Genomic DNA, 21,595 nt, shown 5'->3' on the forward strand with positions numbered 1-21,595 from the left:
TTATTAGTCTCCCTAGGTGTAGCAAGTAAGTCAGTTGAAGAATTATAGAGAACCGATGAACAGTAAACCAATTACATGTTATGTTGTGTATCTGTGTTGGTTATTAGTCTCCCTAAGTGTAGCAAGTAAGTCAGTTGAAGAATTAGAGAGAGCCAATGAACAGTAAACCAATTACATGTTATGTTGTGCATCTGTGTTGGTTATTAGTCTCCCCAGGTGTAGCAAGTAAGTCAGTTGAAGAATTAGAAAGAACCAATGAACAGTAAACCAATTACCTATTATGTTGTGCATCTGTGTTGGTTATTAGTCTCCCTAGGTGTAGCAAGTAAGTCAGTCGAAGAATTATAGAAAGCCAACGAACAGTAAACCAATTACATGTTATGTTGTGCATCTGTGTTGGTTATTAGTCTCCCTAGGTGTAGCAAGTAAGCCAGTTGAAGAATTAGAGAGAACCAATGAACAATAAACCAATTACCTGTTATGTTGTGCATCTGTGTTGGTTATTAGTCTCCGCAGGTGTAGCAAGTAAGTCAGTTGAAGAATTAGAGAGAACCAATGAGCAGTAAACAATTACATGTTATGTTGTGCATCTGTGTTGGTTATTAGTCTCCTTAGGTGTAGCAAGTAAGTCAGTTGAAGAATTAGAGATAACCTATGAACAGTAAGCCATTTACATGTTATGTTGTGCATCTGTGTTGGTTATTAGTCTCCCCAGGTGTAGCAAGTAAGTCAGTTGAAGAATTTGAGTGAACCAATGAATAGTAAACCAATTACCTGTTATGTTGTGCATCTGTGTTGGTTATTAGTCTCCCCAGGTGTAGCAAGTAAGTCAGTTGAAGAATTCGAGAGAACCAATGAACAGTAAACCAATTACCTTTTATGTTGTGCATCTGTGTTGGTTATTAGTCTCCCCAGGTGTAGCAAGTAAGTCAGTCGAAGAATTTGAGAGAACCAACGAACAGTAAACCAATTAGTTGTTATGTTGTGCATCTGTGTTGGCTATTAGTCTCCCCAGGTGTAGCAAGTAAGTCAGTTGAAGAATTAGAGAGAACCAATGAACAGTAAACCAATTACCTGTTATGTTGTGCATCTGTGTTGGTTATTAGTCTCCCCAGGTGTAGCAAGTAAGTCAGTTGAAGAATTAGAGAGAACCAATGAACAGTAAACCAATTGCCTGTTGTGCTGTGCATCTGTGTTGGTTATTAGTCTCCCCAGGTGTAGCAAGTAAGTCAGTTGAAGAATTAGAGAGAACAAATGAACAGTAAATCAATTACCTGTTATGTTGTGCATCTGTGTTGGTTATTAGTCTCCCCAGGTGTAGCAAGTAAGTTAGTTGAAGAATTATAGAGAACCGATGAACAGTAAACCAATTACATGTTATGTTGTGTATCTTTGTTGGTTATTAGTCTCCCTAGGTGTAGCAAGTAAGTCAGTTGAAGAATTAGAGAGAGCCAATGAACAGTAAACCAATTACATCTTATGTTGTGCATCTGTGTTGGTTATTAGTCTCCCCAGGTGTAGCAAGTAAGTCAGTTGAAGAATTAGAAAGAACCAATGAACAGTAAACCAATTACCTATTATGTTGTGCATCTGTGTTGGTTATTAGTCTCCCTAGGTGTAGCAAGTAAGTCAGTTGAAGAATTATAGAAAACCAATGAACAGTAAACCAATTACATGTTATGTTGTGCATCTGTGTTGGTTATTAGTCTCCCTAGGTGTAGCAAGTAAGCCAGTTGAAGAATTAGAGAGAACCAATGAACAATAAACCAATTACCTGTTATGTTGTGCATCTGTGTTGGTTATTAGTCTCCGCAGGTGTAGCAAGTAAGTCAGTTGAAAAATTAGAGAGAACCAATGAGCAGTAAACAATTACATGTTATGTTGTGCATCTGTGTTGGTTATTAGTCTCCTTAGGTGTAGCAAGTAAGTCAGTTGAAGAATTAGAGATAACCTATGAACAGTAAGCCATTTACATGTTATGTTGTGCATCTGTGTTGGTTATTAGTCTCCCCAGGTGTAGCAAGTAAGTCAGTTGAAGAATTAGAAAGAACCAATGAACAGTAAACCAATTACCTATTATGTTGTGCATCTGTGTTGGTTATTAGTCTCCCTAGGTGTAGCAAGTAAGTCAGTTGAAGAATTATAGAAAACCAATGAACAGTAAACCAATTACCTGTTATGTTGTGCATCTGTGTTGGTTATTAGTCTCCCCAGGTGTAGCAAGTAAGTCAGTTGAAGAATTAGAGAGAACCAATGAGCAGTAAACAATTACATGTTATGTTGTGCATCTGTGTTGGTTATTAGTCTCCTTAGGTGTAGCAAGTAAGTCAGTTGAAGAATTAGAGATAACCTATGAACAGTAAGCCATTTACATGTTATGTTGTGCATCTGTGTTGGTTATTAGTCTCCCCAGGTGTAGCAAGTAAGTCAGTTGAAGAATTTGAGTGAACCAATGAATAGTAAACCAATTACCTGTTATGTTGTGCATCTGTGTTGGTTATTAGTCTCCCCAGGTGTAGCAAGTAAGTCAGTTGAAGAATTCGAGAGAACCAATGAACAGTAAACCAATTACCTTTTATGTTGTGCATCTGTGTTGGTTATTAGTCTCCCCAGCTGTAGCAAGTAAGTCAGTTGAAGAATTAGAGAGAACCAATGAACAGTAAACCAATTACCTGTTATGTTGTGCATCTGTGTTGGTTATTAGTCTCCCCAGGTGTAGCAAGTAAGTCAGTTGAAGAATTAGAGAGAACAAATGAACAGTAAACCAATTACCTATTTTGTTGTGCATCTGTGTTGGTTATTAGTCTCCCCAGGTGTAGCAAGTAAGTCTGTTGAAGAATTAGAGAGAACCAATGAAGAGTAAACCAATTACCTGTTATGTTGTGCATCTGTGTCGGCTATTAGTCTCCCCAGGTGTAGCAAGTAAGTCAGTTGAAGATTTAGAGAGAACCAATGAACAGTAAACCAATTACCTGTTATGTTGTGCATCTGTGTTGGCTATTAGTCTCCCCAGGTGTAGCAAGTAAGTCAGTTGAAGAAATAGAGAGAACCAATGAACAGTAAACCAATTACCTGTTATGTTGTGCATTTGTGTTGGCTATTAGTCTCCCCAGGTGTAGCAAGTAAGTCAGTTGAAGAATTAGAGAGAACCAATGAACAGTAAACCAATTACCTGTTATGTTGTGCATCTGTGTTGGCTATTAGTCTCCCCAGGTGTAGCAAGTAAGTTAGTCGAAGAGTTAGAGAGAACTAATGTACAGTAAACTAATTACATGTTATGTTGTGCATCTGTGTTGGTTATTAGTCTCCGCAGTTGTAGCAAGTAAGTCAGTTGAAAAATTAGAGAGAACCAATGAACAGTAAACCAATTACATGTTATGTTGTGCATTTGTGTTGGTTATTAGTCTCCCTAGGAGTAGCAAGTAAGTCAGGTGAAGAATTAGAGAGAACCAGTGAACAGTAAACCAATTCCCTGTTATGTTGTGCATCTGTGTTGGTTATTAGTCTCTCCAGGTGTAGCAAGTAAGTCAGTTGAAAAATTAGAGAGAACCAAATAACAGTAAACCAATTACCTATTATGTTGTGCATCTGTGTTGGTTATTAGTCTCCCCAGGTGTAGCAAGTAAGTCAGTTGAAGAATTAGAGAGAACCAATGAACCGTAATCCAATTGCCTGTTATGTTGTGCATCTGTGTTGGTTATTAGTCTCCCCAGGTGTAGCAAGTAAGTCAGTTGAAGAATTAGAGAGAACAAATGAACAGTAAATCAATTACCTGTTATGTTGTGCATCTGTGTTGGTTATTAGTCTCCCCAGGTGTAGCAAGTAAGTCAGTTGAAGAATTATAGAGAACCAATGATCAGTAAACCAATTACATGTTATGTTGTGTATCTGTGTTGGTTATTAGTCTCCCCAGGTGTAGCAAGTAAGTCAGTTGAAGAATTAGAGAGAGCCAATGAACAGTAAACCAATTACATGTTATGTTGTGCATCTGTGTTGGTTATTAGTCTCCCCAGGTGTAGCAAGTAAGTCAGTTGAAGAATTAGAAAGAACCAATGAACAGTAAACCAATTACCTGTTATGTTGTGCATTTGTGTTGGTTATTAGTCTCCCTAGGTGTAGCAAGTAAGTCAGTTGAAGAATTATAGAAAACCAATGAACAGTAAACCAATTACATGTTATGTTGTGCATCTATGTTGGTTATTAGTCTCCCTAGGTGTAGCAAGTAAGCCAGTTGTAGAATTAGAGAGAACCAATGAACAATAAACCAATTACCTGTTATGTTGTGCATCTGTGTTGGTTATTAGTCTCCGCAGGTGTAGCAAGTAAGTCAGTTGAAGAATTAGAGAGAACCAATGAGCAGTAAACAATTACATGTTATGTTGTGCATCTGTGTTGGTTATTAGTCTCCTTAGGTGTATCAAGTAAGTCAGTTGAAGAATTAGAGATAACCTATGAACAGTAAGCCATTTACAGGTTATGTTGTGCATCTGTGTTGGTTATTACTCTCCCCAGGTGTAGCAAGTAAGTCAGTTGAAGAATTTGAGAGAACCAATGAATAGTAAAACAATTACCTGTTATGTTGTGCATCTGTGTTGGTTATTAGTCTCCCCAGGTGTAGCAAGTAAGTCAGTTGAAGAATTCGAGAGAACCAATGAACAGTAAACCAATTACCTGTTATGTTGTGCATCTGTGTTGGTTATTAGTCTCCCCAGGTGTAGCAAGTAAGTCAGTTGAAGAATTAGAGAGAACCAATGAACAGTAAACCAATTACCTGTTATGTTGTGCATCTGTGTTGGTTATTAGTCTCCCCAGGTGTAGCAAGTAAGTCAGTTGAAGAATTAGAGAGAACAAATGAGCAGTAAACCAATTACCTGTTTTGTTGTGCATCTGTGTTGGTTATTAGTCTCCCCAGGTGTAGCAAGTAAGTCAGTTGAAGAATTAGAGAGAACCAATGAAAAGTAAACCAATTACCTGTTCTGTTGTGCATTTGTGTTGGCTATTAGTCTCCCTAGGTGCAGCAAGTAAGTCAGTTGAAGAATTAGAGAGAACCAATGAACAGTAAACCAATTACCTGTTATGTTGTGCATCTGTGTTGGCTATTAGTCTTCCCAGGTGTAGCAAGTAAGTCAGTTGAAGATTTAGAGAGAACCAATGAACAGTAAACTAATTACCTGTGATGTTGTGCATCTGTGTTGGTTATTAGTCTCTGTAGTTGTAGCAAGTAAGTCAGTTGAAGAGTTTGAGAGAACCAATGAACAGTAAACCAATTACCTGTTATGTTGGGCATCTGTGTTCGTTATTAGTCTCCCCAGGTGTAGCAAGTAAGTCAGTTGAAGAATTAAAGAGAACCAATGAACAGTAAACCAATTACCTGTTTTGTTGTGCATCTGTGTTGGTTATTAGTCTCCCCAGGTGTAGCAAGTAAGTCAGTTGAAGAATTAGAGAGAACCAATGAGCAGTAAACAATTACATGTTATGTTGTGCATCTGTGTTGGTTATTAGTCTCCTAAGGTGTAGCAAGAAGTCAATTGAAGGATTAGAGATAACCAATGAACAGTAAGCCATTTACATGTTATGTTGTGCATTTGTGTTGGTTATTAGTCTCCCCAGGTGTAGCAAGTAAGTCAGTTGAAGAATTTGAGAGAACCAATGAATTGTAAACCAATTACCGGTTATGTTGTGCATCTGTGTTGGTTATTAGTCTGCCAAGGTGTAGCAAGTAAGTCAGTTGAAGAATTTGAGAGAACCAATGAACAGTAAACCAATTACCTGTTATGTTGGGCATCTGTGTTGGTTATTAGTCTCCCCAGGTGTAGCAAGTAAGTCAGTTGAAGAATTAGAGAGAACCAATGAACAGTAAACCAATTACATGTTATGTTGTACATCTGTGTTGGTTATTAGTCTCCCCAGGTGTAGCAAGTAAGTCAGTTGAAGAATTAGAGAGAACCAACGAGCAGTAAACAATTACATGTTATGTTGTGCATCTGTGTTGGTTATTAGTCTCCTGAGGTGTAGCAAGTAAGTCAGTTGAAGAATTACAGATAACCAATGAACAGTAAGCCATTACCATGTTATGTTGTGCATCTGTGTTGGTTATTAGTCTCCCCAGGTGTAGCAAGTAAGTCAGTTGAAGAATTGGAGAGAACCAATGAATAGTAAACCAATTACCTGTTATGTTGTGCATCTGTGTTGGTTATTAGTCTCCCCAGGTGTAGCAAGTAAGTCAGTTGAAGAATTAGAGAGAACCAATGAGCAGTAAACAATTACATGTTATGTTGTGCATCTGTGTTGGTTATTAGTCTCCTTAGGTGTAGCAAGAAGTCAATTGAAGGATTAGAGATAACCAATGAACAGTAAGCCATTTACATGTTATGTTGTGCATTTGTGTTGGTTATTAGTCTCCCCAGGAGTAGCAAGTAAGTCAGTTGAAGAATTAGGGAGAACCAATGAACAGTAAACCAATTACCTGTTATGTTGTGCATCTGTGTTGGTTATTAGTCTCCCCAGGTGTAGCAAGTAAGTCAGTTGAAGAATTAGAGAGAACCAATGAACAGTAAACCAATTACATGTTATGTTGTGCATCTGTGTTGGTTATTAGTCTCCCCAGGTGTAGCAAGTAAGTCAGTTGAAGAATTAGAGAGAACAAATGAACAGTACACCAATTACCTGTTTTGTTGTGCATCTGTGTTGGTTATTAGTCTCCCCAGGTGTAGCAAGTAAGTCAGTTGAAGAATTAGAGAGAACCAATGAACAGTAAACCAATTACATGTTATGTTGTGCATCTGTGTTGGTTATTAGTCTCCCCAGGTGTAGCAAGTAAGTCAGTTGAAGAATTTGAGAGAACCAATGAATAGTAAACCAATTACCTGTTATGTTGTGCATCTGTGTTGGTTATTAGTCTCCCCAGGTGTAGCAAGTAAGTCAGTTGAAGAATTAGAGAGAACCAATGAACAGTAAACCAATTACCTGTTATGTTGTGCATTTGTTTTGGCTATTAGTCTCCCCAGGTGTAGCAAGTAAGTCAGTTGAAGATTTAGAGAGACCCAATGAACAGTAAACCAATTACATGTTATGTTGTGCATCTGTGTTGGTTATTAGTCTCCCCAGGTGTAGCAAGTAAGTCAGTTGAAGAATTAGAGAGAACAAATGAACAGTACACCAATTACCTGTTTTGTTGTGCATCTGTGTTGGTTATTAGTCTCCCCAGGTGTAGCAAGTAAGTCAGTTGAAGAATTGGAGAGAACCAATGAACAGTAAACCAATTACATGTTATGTTGTGCATCTGTGTTGGTTATTAGTCTCCCCAGGTGTAGCAAGTAAGTCAGTTGAAGAATTTGAGAGAACCAATGAATAGTAACCAATTACCTGTTATGTTGTGCATCTGTGTTGGTTATTAGTCTCCCCAGGTGTAGCAAGTAAGTCAGTTGAAGAATTAGAGAGAACCAATGAACAGTAAACCAATTACCTGTTATATTGTGCATCTGTGTTGGCTATTAGTCTCCCCAGGTGTAGCAAGTAAGTCAGTTGAAGATTTAGAGAGAACCAATGAACAGTAAACCAATTACCTGTGATGTTGTGCATCTGTGTTGGTTATTAGTCTCCCCAGGTGTAGCAAGTAAGTCAGTTGAAGAATTAGAGAGAAAAAATGAACAGTAAACCAATTACCTGTTTTGTTGTGCATCTGTGTTGGTTATTAGTCTCCCCAGGTGTAGCAAGTAAGTCAGTTGAAGAATTAGAGAGAACCAATGAACAGTAAATCAATTACCTGTTATGTTGTGCATCTGTGTTGGTTATTAGTCTCCCCAGGTGTAGCAAGTAAGTCAGTTGAAGAATTAGAGAGAACCTATGAAAAGTAAACCAGTTACCTGTTATGTTGTGCATTTGTGTTGGCTATTAGTCTCCCCAGGTGTAGCAAGTAAGTCAGTTGAAGAATTAGAGAGAACCAATGAACAGTACACCAATTACCTGTTTTGTTGTGCATCTGTGTTGGTTATTAGTCTCCCCAGGTGTAGCAAGTAAGTCAGTTGAAGAATTAGAGAGAACCAATGAACAGTAAACCAGTTACATGTTATGTTGTGCATCTGTGTTGGTTATTAGTCTCCCCAGGTGTAGCAAGTAAGTCAGTTGAAGAATTTGAGAGAACCAATGAATAGTAAACCAATTACCTGTTATGTTGTGCATCTGTGTTGGTTATTAGTCTCCCCAGGTGTAGCAAGTAAGTCAGTTGAAGAATTAGAGAGAACCAATGAACAGTAAACCAATTACCTGTTATGTTGTGCATTTGTTTTGGCTATTAGTCTCCCCAGCTGTAGCAAGTAAGTCAGTTGAAGAATTAGAGAGAACCAATGAACAGTAAACCAATTACCTGTTATGTTGTGCATCTGTGTTGGTTATTAGTCTCCCCAGGTGTAGCAAGTAAGTCAGTTGAAGAATTAGAGAGAACAAATGAACAGTAAACCAATTACCTATTTTGTTGTGCATCTGTGTTGGTTATTAGTCTCCCCAGGTGTAGCAAGTAAGTCTGTTGAAGAATTAGAGAGAACCAATGAAGAGTAAACCAATTACCTGTTATGTTGTGCATCTGTGTCGGCTATTAGTCTCCCCAGGTGTAGCAAGTAAGTCAGTTGAAGATTTAGAGAGAACCAATGAACAGTAAACCAATTACCTGTTATGTTGTGCATCTGTGTTGGCTATTAGTCTCCCCAGGTGTAGCAAGTAAGTCAGTTGAAGAAATAGAGAGAACCAATGAACAGTAAACCAATTACCTGTTATGTTGTGCATTTGTGTTGGCTATTAGTCTCCCCAGGTGTAGCAAGTAAGTCAGTTGAAGAATTAGAGAGAACCAATGAACAGTAAACCAATTACCTGTTATGTTGTGCATCTGTGTTGGCTATTAGTCTCCCCAGGTGTAGCAAGTAAGTTAGTCGAAGAGTTAGAGAGAACTAATGTACAGTAAACTAATTACATGTTATGTTGTGCATCTGTGTTGGTTATTAGTCTCCGCAGTTGTAGCAAGTAAGTCAGTTGAAAAATTAGAGAGAACCAATGAACAGTAAACCAATTACATGTTATGTTGTGCATTTGTGTTGGTTATTAGTCTCCCTAGGAGTAGCAAGTAAGTCAGGTGAAGAATTAGAGAGAACCAGTGAACAGTAAACCAATTCCCTGTTATGTTGTGCATCTGTGTTGGTTATTAGTCTCTCCAGGTGTAGCAAGTAAGTCAGTTGAAAAATTAGAGAGAACCAAATAACAGTAAACCAATTACCTATTATGTTGTGCATCTGTGTTGGTTATTAGTCTCCCCAGGTGTAGCAAGTAAGTCAGTTGAAGAATTAGAGAGAACCAATGAACCGTAATCCAATTGCCTGTTATGTTGTGCATCTGTGTTGGTTATTAGTCTCCCCAGGTGTAGCAAGTAAGTCAGTTGAAGAATTAGAGAGAACAAATGAACAGTAAATCAATTACCTGTTATGTTGTGCATCTGTGTTGGTTATTAGTCTCCCCAGGTGTAGCAAGTAAGTCAGTTGAAGAATTATAGAGAACCAATGATCAGTAAACCAATTACATGTTATGTTGTGTATCTGTGTTGGTTATTAGTCTCCCCAGGTGTAGCAAGTAAGTCAGTTGAAGAATTAGAGAGAGCCAATGAACAGTAAACCAATTACATGTTATGTTGTGCATCTGTGTTGGTTATTAGTCTCCCCAGGTGTAGCAAGTAAGTCAGTTGAAGAATTAGAAAGAACCAATGAACAGTAAACCAATTACCTGTTATGTTGTGCATTTGTGTTGGTTATTAGTCTCCCTAGGTGTAGCAAGTAAGTCAGTTGAAGAATTATAGAAAACCAATGAACAGTAAACCAATTACATGTTATGTTGTGCATCTGTGTTGGTTATTAGTCTCCCTAGGTGTAGCAAGTAAGCCAGTTGTAGAATTAGAGAGAACCAATGAACAATAAACCAATTACCTGTTATGTTGTGCATCTGTGTTGGTTATTAGTCTCCGCAGGTGTAGCAAGTAAGTCAGTTGAAGAATTAGAGAGAACCAATGAGCAGTAAACAATTACATGTTATGTTGTGCATCTGTGTTGGTTATTAGTCTCCTTAGGTGTATCAAGTAAGTCAGTTGAAGAATTAGAGATAACCTATGAACAGTAAGCCATTTACAGGTTATGTTGTGCATCTGTGTTGGTTATTACTCTCCCCAGGTGTAGCAAGTAAGTCAGTTGAAGAATTTGAGAGAACCAATGAATAGTAAAACAATTACCTGTTATGTTGTGCATCTGTGTTGGTTATTAGTCTCCCCAGGTGTAGCAAGTAAGTCAGTTGAAGAATTCGAGAGAACCAATGAACAGTAAACCAATTACCTGTTATGTTGTGCATCTGTGTTGGTTATTAGTCTCCCCAGGTGTAGCAAGTAAGTCAGTTGAAGAATTAGAGAGAACCAATGAACAGTAAACCAATTACCTGTTATGTTGTGCATCTGTGTTGGTTATTAGTCTCCCCAGGTGTAGCAAGTAAGTCAGTTGAAGAATTAGAGAGAACAAATGAGCAGTAAACCAATTACCTGTTTTGTTGTGCATCTGTGTTGGTTATTAGTCTCCCCAGGTGTAGCAAGTAAGTCAGTTGAAGAATTAGAGAGAACCAATGAAAAGTAAACCAATTACCTGTTCTGTTGTGCATTTGTGTTGGCTATTAGTCTCCCTAGGTGCAGCAAGTAAGTCAGTTGAAGAATTAGAGAGAACCAATGAACAGTAAACCAATTACCTGTTATGTTGTGCATCTGTGTTGGCTATTAGTCTTCCCAGGTGTAGCAAGTAAGTCAGTTGAAGATTTAGAGAGAACCAATGAACAGTAAACTAATTACCTGTGATGTTGTGCATCTGTGTTGGTTATTAGTCTCTGTAGTTGTAGCAAGTAAGTCAGTTGAAGAGTTTGAGAGAACCAATGAACAGTAAACCAATTACCTGTTATGTTGGGCATCTGTGTTCGTTATTAGTCTCCCCAGGTGTAGCAAGTAAGTCAGTTGAAGAATTAAAGAGAACCAATGAACAGTAAACCAATTACATGTTATGTTGTGCATCTGTGTTGGTTATTAGTCTCCCCAGGTGTAGCAAGTAAGTCAGTTGAAGAATTAGAGAGAACCAATGAGCAGTAAACAATTACATGTTATGTTGTGCATCTGTGTTGGTTATTAGTCTCCTTAGGTGTAGCAAGAAGTCAATTGAAGGATTAGAGATAACCAATGAACAGTAAGCCATTTACATGTTATGTTGTGCATTTGTGTTGGTTATTAGTCTCCCCAGGTGTAGCAAGTAAGTCAGTTGAAGAATTTGAGAGAACCAATGAATTGTAAACCAATTACCGGTTAAGTTGTGCATCTGTGTTGGTTATTAGTCTGCCAAGGTGTAGCAAGTAAGTCAGTTGAAGAATTTGAGAGAACCAATGAACAGTAAACCAATTACCTGTTATGTTGGGCATCTGTGTTGGTTATTAGTCTCCCCAGGTGTAGCAAGTAAGTCAGTTGAAGAATTAGAGAGAACCAATGAACAGTAAACCAATTACATGTTATGTTGTACATCTGTGTTGGTTATTAGTCTCCCCAGGTGTAGCAAGTAAGTCAGTTGAAGAATTAGAGAGAACCAACGAGCAGTAAACAATTACATGTTATGTTGTGCATCTGTGTTGGTTATTAGTCTCCTGAGGTGTAGCAAGTAAGTCAGTTGAAGAATTACAGATAACCAATGAACAGTAAGCCATTTACATGTTATGTTGTGCATCTGTGTTCGTTATTAGTCTCCCCAGGTGTAGAAAGTAAGACAGTTGAAGAATTACAGAGAACCAATGAACAGTAAACAAATTACCTGTTTTGTTGTACATCTGTGTTGGTTATTAGTCTCCCCAGGTGTAGCAAGTAAGTCAGTTGAAGAATTAGAGAGAACAAATGAACAGTACACCAATTACCTGTTTTGTTGTGCATCTGTGTTGGTTATTAGTCTCCCCAGGTGTAGCAAGTAAGTCAGTTGAAGAATTGGAGAGAACCAATGAACAGTAAACCAATTACATGTTATGTTGTGCATCTGTGTTGGTTATTAGTCTCCCCAGGTGTAGCAAGTAAGTCAGTTGAAGAATTTGAGAGAACCAATGAATAGTAACCAATTACCTGTTATGTTGTGCATCTGTGTTGGTTATTAGTCTCCCCAGGTGTAGCAAGTAAGTCAGTTGAAGAATTAGAGAGAACCAATGAACAGTAAACCAATTACCTGTTATATTGTGCATCTGTGTTGGCTATTAGTCTCCCCAGGTGTAGCAAGTAAGTCAGTTGAAGATTTAGAGAGAACCAATGAACAGTAAACCAATTACCTGTGATGTTGTGCATCTGTGTTGGTTATTAGTCTCCCCAGGTGTAGCAAGTAAGTCAGTTGAAGAATTAGAGAGAAAAAATGAACAGTAAACCAATTACCTGTTTTGTTGTGCATCTGTGTTGGTTATTAGTCTCCCCAGGTGTAGCAAGTAAGTCAGTTGAAGAATTAGAGAGAACCAATGAACAGTAAATCAATTACCTGTTATGTTGTGCATCTGTGTTGGTTATTAGTCTCCCCAGGTGTAGCAAGTAAGTCAGTTGAAGAATTAGAGAGAACCTATGAAAAGTAAACCAGTTACCTGTTATGTTGTGCATTTGTGTTGGCTATTAGTCTCCCCAGGTGTAGCAAGTAAGTCAGTTGAAGAATTAGAGAGAACCAATGAACAGTACACCAATTACCTGTTTTGTTGTGCATCTGTGTTGGTTATTAGTCTCCCCAGGTGTAGCAAGTAAGTCAGTTGAAGAATTAGAGAGAACCAATGAACAGTAAACCAGTTACATGTTATGTTGTGCATCTGTGTTGGTTATTAGTCTCCCCAGGTGTAGCAAGTAAGTCAGTTGAAGAATTTGAGAGAACCAATGAATAGTAAACCAATTACCTGTTATGTTGTGCATCTGTGTTGGTTATTAGTCTCCCCAGGTGTAGCAAGTAAGTCAGTTGAAGAATTAGAGAGAACCAATGAACAGTAAACCAATTACCTGTTATGTTGTGCATTTGTTTTGGCTATTAGTCTCCCCAGGTGTAGCAAGTAAGTCAGTTGAAGATTTAGAGAGACCCAATGAACAGTAAACCAATTACATGTTATGTTGTGCATCTGTGTTGGTTATTAGTCTCCCCAGGTGTAGCAAGTAAGTCAGTTGAAGAATTAGAGAGAACAAATGAACAGTACACCAATTACCTGTTTTGTTGTGCATCTGTGTTGGTTATTAGTCTCCCCAGGTGTAGCAAGTAAGTCAGTTGAAGAATTGGAGAGAACCAATGAACAGTAAACCAATTACATGTTATGTTGTGCATCTGTGTTGGTTATTAGTCTCCCCAGGTGTAGCAAGTAAGTCAGTTGAAGAATTTGAGAGAACCAATGAATAGTAACCGATTACCTGTTATGTTGTGCATCTGTGTTGGTTATTAGTCTCCCCAGGTGTAGCAAGTAAGTCAGTTGAAGAATTAGAGAGAACCAATGAACAGTAAACCAATTACCTGTTATATTGTGCATCTGTGTTGGCTATTAGTCTCCCCAGGTGTAGCAAGTAAGTCAGTTGAAGATTTAGAGAGAACCAATGAACAGTAAACCAATTACCTGTGATGTTGTGCATCTGTGTTGGTTATTAGTCTCCCCAGGTGTAGCAAGTAAGTCAGTTGAAGAATTAGAGAGAAAAAATGAACAGTAAACCAATTACCTGTTTTGTTGTGCATCTGTGTTGGTTATTAGTCTCCCCAGGTGTAGCAAGTAATTCAGTTGAAGAATTAGAGAGAACCAATGAACAGTAAATCAATTACCTGTTATGTTGTGCATCTGTGTTGGTTATTAGTCTCCCCAGGTGTAGCAAGTAAGTCAGTTGAAGAATTAGAGAGAACCTATGAAAAGTAAACCAGTTACCTGTTATGTTGTGCATTTGTGTTGGCTATTAGTCTCCCCAGGTGTAGCAAGTAAGTCAGTTGAAGAATTAGAGAGAACCAATGAACAGTACACCAATTACCTGTTTTGTTGTGCATCTGTGTTGGTTATTAGTCTCCCCAGGTGTAGCAAGTAAGTCAGTTGAAGAACTAGAGAGAACCAATGAACAGTAAACCAGTTACATGTTATGTTGTGCATCTGTGTTGGTTATTAGTCTCCCCAGGTGTAGCAAGTAAGTCAGTTGAAGAATTTGAGAGAACCAATGAATAGTAAACCAATTACCTGTTATGTTGTGCATCTGTGTTGGTTATTAGTCTCCCCAGGTGTAGCAAGTAAGTCAGTTGAAGAATTAGAGAGAACCAATGAACAGTAAACCAATTACCTGTTATGTTGTGCATTTGTTTTGGCTATTAGTCTCCCCAGGTGTAGCAAGTAAGTCAGTTGAAGATTTAGAGAGACCCAATGAACAGTAAACCAATTACATGTTATGTTGTGCATCTATGTTGGTTATTAGTCTCCCCAGGTGTAGCAAGTAAGTCAGTTGAAGAATTAGAGAGAACAAATGAACAGTACACCAATTACCTGTTTTGTTGTGCATCTGTGTTGGTTATTAGTCTCCCCAGGTGTAGCAAGTAAGTCAGTTGAAGAATTGGAGAGAACCAATGAACAGTAAACCAATTACATGTTATGTTGTGCATCTGTGTTGGTTATTAGTCTCCCCAGGTGTAGCAAGTAAGTCAGTTGAAGAATTTGAGAGAACCAATGAATAGTAACCAATTACCTGTTATGTTGTGCATCTGTGTTGGTTATTAGTCTCCCCAGGTGTAGCAAGTAAGTCAGTTGAAGAATTAGAGAGAACCAATGAACAGTAAACCAATTACCTGTTATATTGTGCATCTGTGTTGGCTATTAGTCTCCCCAGGTGTAGCAAGTAAGTCAGTTGAAGATTTAGAGAGAACCAATGAACAGTAAACCAATTACCTGTGATGTTGTGCATCTGTGTTGGTTATTAGTCTCCCCAGGTGTAGCAAGTAAGTCAGTTGAAGAATTAGAGAGAAAAAATGAACAGTAAACCAATTACCTGTTTTGTTGTGCATCTGTGTTGGTTATTAGTCTCCCCAGGTGTAGCAAGTAAGTCAGTTGAAGAATTAGAGAGAACCAATGAACAGTAAATCAATTACCTGTTATGTTGTGCATCTGTGTTGGTTATTAGTCTCCCCAGGTGTAGCAAGTAAGTCAGTTGAAGAATTAGAGAGAACCTATGAAAAGTAAACCAGTTACCTGTTATGTTGTGCATTTGTGTTGGCTATTAGTCTCCCCAGGTGTAGCAAGTAAGTCAGTTGAAGAATTAGAGAGAACCAATGAACAGTAAACCAATTACCTGTTATGTTGTGCATCTGTGTTGGTTATTAGTCTCCCCAGGTGTAGCAAGTAAGTCAGTTGAAGAATTAGAGAGAACAAATGAACAGTACACCAATTACCTGTTTTGTTGTGCATCTGTGTTGGTTATTAGTCTCCCCAGGTGTAGCAAGTAAGTCAGTTGAAGAATTAGAGAGAACCAATGAACAGTAAACCAATTACATGTTATGTTGTGCATCTGTGTTGGTTATTAGTCTCCCCAGGTGTAGCAAGTAAGTCAGTTGAAGAATTTGAGAGAACCAATGAATAGTAAACCAATTACCTGTTATGTTGTGCATCTGTGTTGGTTATTAGTCTCCCCAGGTGTAGCAAGTAAGTCAGTTGAAGAATTAGAGAGAACCAATGAACAGTAAACAAATTACCTGTTATGTTGTGCATTTGTTTTGGCTATTAGTCTCCCCAGGTGTAGCAAGTAAGTCAGTTGAAGATTTAGAGAGACCCAATGAACAGTAAACCAATTACATGTTATGTTGTGCATCTGTGTTGGTTATTAGTCTCCCCAGGTGTAGCAAGTAAGTCAGTTGAAGAATTAGAGAGAACAAATGAACAGTACACCAATTACCTGTTTTGTTGTGCATCTGTGTTGGTTATTAGTCTCCCCAGGTGTAGCAAGTAAGTCAGTTGAAGAATTGGAGAGAACCAATGAACAGTAAACCAATTACATGTTATGTTGTGCATCTGTGTTGGTTATTAGTCTCCCCAGGTGTAGCAAGTAAGTCAGTTGAAGAATTTGAGAGAACCAATGAATAGTAACCAATTACCTGTTATGTTGTGCATCTGTGTTGGTTATTAGTCTCCCCAGGTGTAGCAAGTAAGTCAGTTGAAGAATTAGAGAGAACCAATGAACAGTAAACCAATTACCTGTTATATTGTGCATCTGTGTTGGCTATTAGTCTCCCCAGGTGTAGCAAGTAAGTCAGTTGAAGATTTAGAGAGAACCAATGAACAGTAAACCAATTACCTGTGATGTTGTGCATCTGTGTTGGTTATTAGTCTCCCCAGGTGTAGCAAGTAAGTCAGTTGAAGAATTGGAGAGAACCAATGAACAGTAAACCAATTACATGTTATGTTGTGCATCTGTGTTGGTTATTAGTCTCCCCAGGTGTAGCAAGTAAGTCAGTTGAAGAATTTGAGAGAACCAATGAATAGTAACCAATTACCTGTTATGTTGTGCATCTGTGTTGGTTATTAGTCTCCCCAGGTGTAGCAAGTAAGTCAGTTGAAGAATTAGAGAGAACCAATGAACAGTAAACCAATTACCTGTTATATTGTGCATCTGTGTTGGCTATTAGTCTCCCCAGGTGTAGCAAGTAAGTCAGTTGAAGATTTAGAGAGAACCAATGAACAGTAAACCAATTACCTGTGATGTTGTGCATCTGTGTTGGTTATTAGTCTCCCCAGGTGTAGCAAGTAAGTCAGTTGAAGAATTAGAGAGAAAAAATGAACAGTAAACCAATTACCTGTTTTGTTGTGCATCTGTGTTGGTTATTAGTCTCCCCAGGTGTAGCAAGTAAGTCAGTTGAAGAATTAGAGAGAACCAATGAACAGTAAACCAATTACCTGTTATGTTGTGCATCTGTGTTGGTTATTAGTCTCCCCAGGTGTAGCAAGTAAGTCAGTTGAAGAATTAGAGATAACCAATGAACAGTAAACCAATCACACGTTATGTTGTGCATCTGTGTTGGTTATTAGTCTCCCTAGGTGTAGCAAGTAAGTCAGTTGAAGAATTAGAAAGAACCAATGAATAGTAAACCAATTACCTGTTATGTTGTGCATCTGTGTTGGTTATTAGTCTCCCCGGGTGTAGCAAGTAAGTCAGTTGAAGAATTAGAGAGAACCAATGAACAGTAAACCAATTACCTGTTATGTTGTGCATCTGTGTTGGTTATTAGTCTCCCCAGGTGTAGCAAGTAAGTCAGTTGAAGAATTAGAGTGAACCTATGAAAAGTAAACCAGTTACCTGTTATGTTGTGCATTTGTGTTGGCTATTAGTCTCCCCAGGTGTAGCAAGTAAGTCAGTTGAAGAATTAGAGAGAACAAATGAACAGTACACCAATTACCTGTTTTGTTGTGCATCTGTGTTGGTTATTAGTCTCCCCAGGTGTAGCAAGTAAGTCAGTTGAAGAATTAGAGAGAACCAATGAACAGTAAACCAATTACATGTTATGTTGTGCATCTGTGTTGGTTATTAGTCTCCCCAGGTGTAGCAAGTAAGTCAGTTGAAGAATTTGAGAGAACCAATGAATAGTAAACCAATTACCTGTTATGTTGTGCATCTGTGTTGGTTATTAGTCTCCCCAGGTGTAGCAAGTAAGTCAGTTGAAGAATTAGAGAGAACCAATGAACAGTAAACCAATTACCTGTTATGTTGTGCATTTGTTTTGGCTATTAGTCTCCCCAGGTGTAGCAAGTAAGTCAGTTGAAGATTTAGAGAGACCCAATGAACAGTAAACCAATTACATGTTATGTTGTGCATCTGTGTTGGTTATTAGTCTCCCCAGGTGTAGCAAGTAAGTCAGTTGAAGAATTAGAGAGAACAAATGAACAATACACCAATTACCTGTTTTGTTGTGCATCTGTGTTGGTTATTAGTCTCCCCAGGTGTAGCAAGTAAGTCAGTTGAAGAATTGGAGAGAACCAATGAACAGTAAACCAATTACATGTTATGTTGTGCATCTGTGTTGGTTATTAGTCTCCCCAGGTGTAGCAAGTAAGTCAGTTGAAGAATTTGAGAGAACCAATGAATAGTAACCAATTACCTGTTATGTTGTGCATCTGTGTTGGTTATTAGTCTCCCCAGGTGTAGCAAGTAAGTCAGTTGAAGAATTAGAGAGAACCAATGAACAGTAAACCAATTACCTGTTATATTGTGCATCTGTGTTGGCTATTAGTCTCCCCAGGTATAGCAAGTAAGTCAGTTGAAGATTTAGAGAGAACCAATGAACAGTAAACCAATTACCTGTGATGTTGTGCATCTGTGTTGGTTATTAGTCTCCCCAGGTGTAGCAAGTAAGTCAGTTGAAGAATTAGAGAGAAAAAATGAACAGTAAACCAATTACCTGTTTTGTTGTGCATCTGTGTTGGTTATTAGTCTCCCCAGGTGTAGCAAGTAAGTCAGTTGAAGAATTAGAGAGAACCAATGAACAGTAAACCAATTACCTGTTATATTGTGCATCTGTGTTGGCTATTAGTCTCCCCAGGTGTAGCAAGTAAGTCAGTTGAAGATTTAGAGAGAACCAATGAACAGTAAACCAATTACCTGTGATGTTGTGCATCTGTGTTGGTTATTAGTCTCCCCAGGTGTAGCAAGTAAGTCAGTTGAAGAATTAGAGAGAAAAAATGAACAGTAAACCAATTACCTGTTTTGTTGTGCATCTGTGTTGGTTATTAGTCTCCCCAGGTGTAGCAAGTAAGTCAGTTGAAGAATTAGAGAGAACCAATGAACAGTAAATCAATTACCTGTTATGTTGTGCATCTGTGTTGGTTATTAGTCTCCCCAGGTGTAGCAAGTAAGTCAGTTGAAGAATTAGAGAGAACCTATGAAAAGTAAACCAGTTACCTGTTATGTTGTGCATTTGTGTTGGCTATTAGTCTCCCCAGGTGTAGCAAGTAAGTCAGTTGAAGAATTAGAGAGAACCAATGAACAGTAAACCAATTACCTGTTATGTTGTGCATCTGTGTTGGTTATTAGTCTCCCCAGGTGTAGCAAGTAAGTCAGTTGAAGAATTAGAGAGAACAAATGAACAGTACACCAATTACCTGTTTTGTTGTGCATCTGTGTTGGTTATTAGTCTCCCCAGGTGTAGCAAGTAAGTCAGTTGAAGAATTAGAGAGAACCAATGAACAGTAAACCAATTACATGTTATGTTGTGCATCTGTGTTGGTTATTAGTCTCCCCAGGTGTAGCAAGTAAGTCAGTTGAAGAATTTGAGAGAACCAATGAATAGTAAACCAATTACCTGTTATGTTGTGCATCTGTGTTGGTTATTAGTCTCCCCAGGTGTAGCAAGTAAGTCAGTTGAAGAATTAGAGAGAACCAATGAACAGTAAACCAATTACCTGTTATGTTGTGCATTTGTTTTGGCTATTAGTCTCCCCAGGTGTAGCAAGTAAGTCAGTTGAAGATTTAGAGAGACCCAATGAACAGTAAACCAATTACATGTTATGTTGTGCATCTGTGTTGGTTATTAGTCTCCCCAGGTGTAGCAAGTAAGTCAGTTGAAGAATTAGAGAGAACAAATGAACAGTACACCAATTACCTGTTTTGTTGTGCATCTGTGTTGGTTATTAGTCTCCCCAGGTGTAGCAAGTAAGTCAGTTGAAGAATTGGAGAGAACCAATGAACAGTAAACCAATTACATGTTATGTTGTGCATCTGTGTTGGTTATTAGTCTCCCCAGGTGTAGCAAGTAAGTCAGTTGAAGAATTTGAGAGAACCAATGAATAGTAAACCAATTACCTGTTATGTTGTGCATCTGTGTTGGTTATTAGTCTCCCCAGGTGTAGCAAGTAAGTCAGTTGAAGAATTAGAGAGAACCAATGAACAGTAAACCAATTACCTGTTATGTTGTGCATTTGTTTTGGCTATTAGTCTCCCCAGGTGTAGCAAGTAAGTCAGTTGAAGATTTAGAGAGAACCAATGAATAGTAAACCAATTACCTGTTATGTTGTGCATCTGTGTTGGTTATTAGTCTCCCCAGGTGTAGCAAGTAAGTCAGTTGAAGAATTAGAGAGAACCAATGAACAGTAAACCAATTACCTGTTATGTTGTGCATTTGTTTTGGCTATTAGTCTCCCCAGGTGTAGCAAGTAAGTCAGTTGAAGATTTAGAGAGAACCAATGAACAGTAAACCAATTACCTGTGATGTTGTGCATCTGTGTTGGTTATTAGTCTCCCCAGGTGTAGCAAGTAAGTCAGTTGAAGAATTAGAGAGAAAAAATGAACAGTAAACCAATTACCTGTTTTGTTGTGCATCTGTGTTGGTTATTAGTCTCCCCAGGTGTAGCAAGTAAGTCAGTTGAAGAATTTGAGAGAACCAATGAATAGTAACCAATTACCTGTTATGTTGTGCATCTGTGTTGGTTATTAGTCTCCCCAGGTGTAGCAAGTAAGTCAGTTGAAGAATTAGAGAGAACCAATGAACAGTAAATCAATTACCTGTTATGTTGTGCATCTGTGTTGGTTATTAGTCTCCCCAGGTGTAGCAAGTAAGTCAGTTGAAGAATTAGAGAGAACCTATGAAAAGTAAACCAGTTACCTGTTATGTTGTGCATTTGTGTTGGCTATTAGTCTCCCCAGGTGTAGCAAGTAAGTCAGTTGAAGAATTAGAGAGAACCAATGAACAGTAAACCAATTACCTGTTATGTTGTGCATCTGTGTTGGCTATTAGTCTCCCCAGGTGTAGCAAGTAAGTCAGTTGAAGATTTAGAGAGAACCAATGAACAGTAAACTAATTACCTGTGATGTTGTGCATCTGTGTTGGTTATTAGTCTCTGCAGTTGTAGCAAGTAGGTCAGTTGAAGAATTTGAGAGAACTAATGAACAGTAAACCAATTACCTGTTATGTTGGGCATCTGTGTTGGTTATTAGTCTCCCCAGGTGTAGCAAGTAAGTCAGTTGAAGAATTAGAGAGAACCAATGAACAGTAAACCAATTACATGTTATGTTGTGCATCTGTGTTGGTTATTAGTCTCCCCAGGTGTAGCAAGTAAGTCAGTTGAAGAATTAGAGAGAACCAACGAGCAGTAAACAATTACATGTTATGTTGTGCAACTGTGTTGGTTATTAGTCTCCTTAGTTGTAGCAAGTAAGTCAGTTGAAGAATTAGAGATAACCAATGAATAGTAAGCCATTTACATGTTATGTTGTGCATCTGTGTTGGTTATTAGTCTCCCTAGGTGTAGCAAGTAAGTCAGTTGAAGAATTGGAGAGAACCAATGAACAGTAAACCAATTACCTGTGATGTTGTGCATCTGTGTTGGTTGTTAGTCTCCCCAGGTGTAGCAAGTAAGTCAGGTGAAGAATTAGAGAGAAAAAATGAACAGTAAACCAATTACCTGTTTTGTTGTGCATCTGTGTTGGTTATTAGTCTCCCCAGGTGTAGCAAGTAAGTAGGTTGAAGAATTAGAGAGAACCAATGAACAGTAAATCAATTACCTGTTATGTTGTGCATCTGTGTTGGTTATTAGTCTCCCCAGG

The sequence above is a fragment of the Cajanus cajan genome, chromosome 8 (assembly GCF_000230855.2).
Source record: "Cajanus cajan strain Asha chromosome 8, NIPB_CcT2T_4, whole genome shotgun sequence".
NCBI lineage: Eukaryota > Viridiplantae > Streptophyta > Magnoliopsida > Fabales > Fabaceae > Cajanus > Cajanus cajan.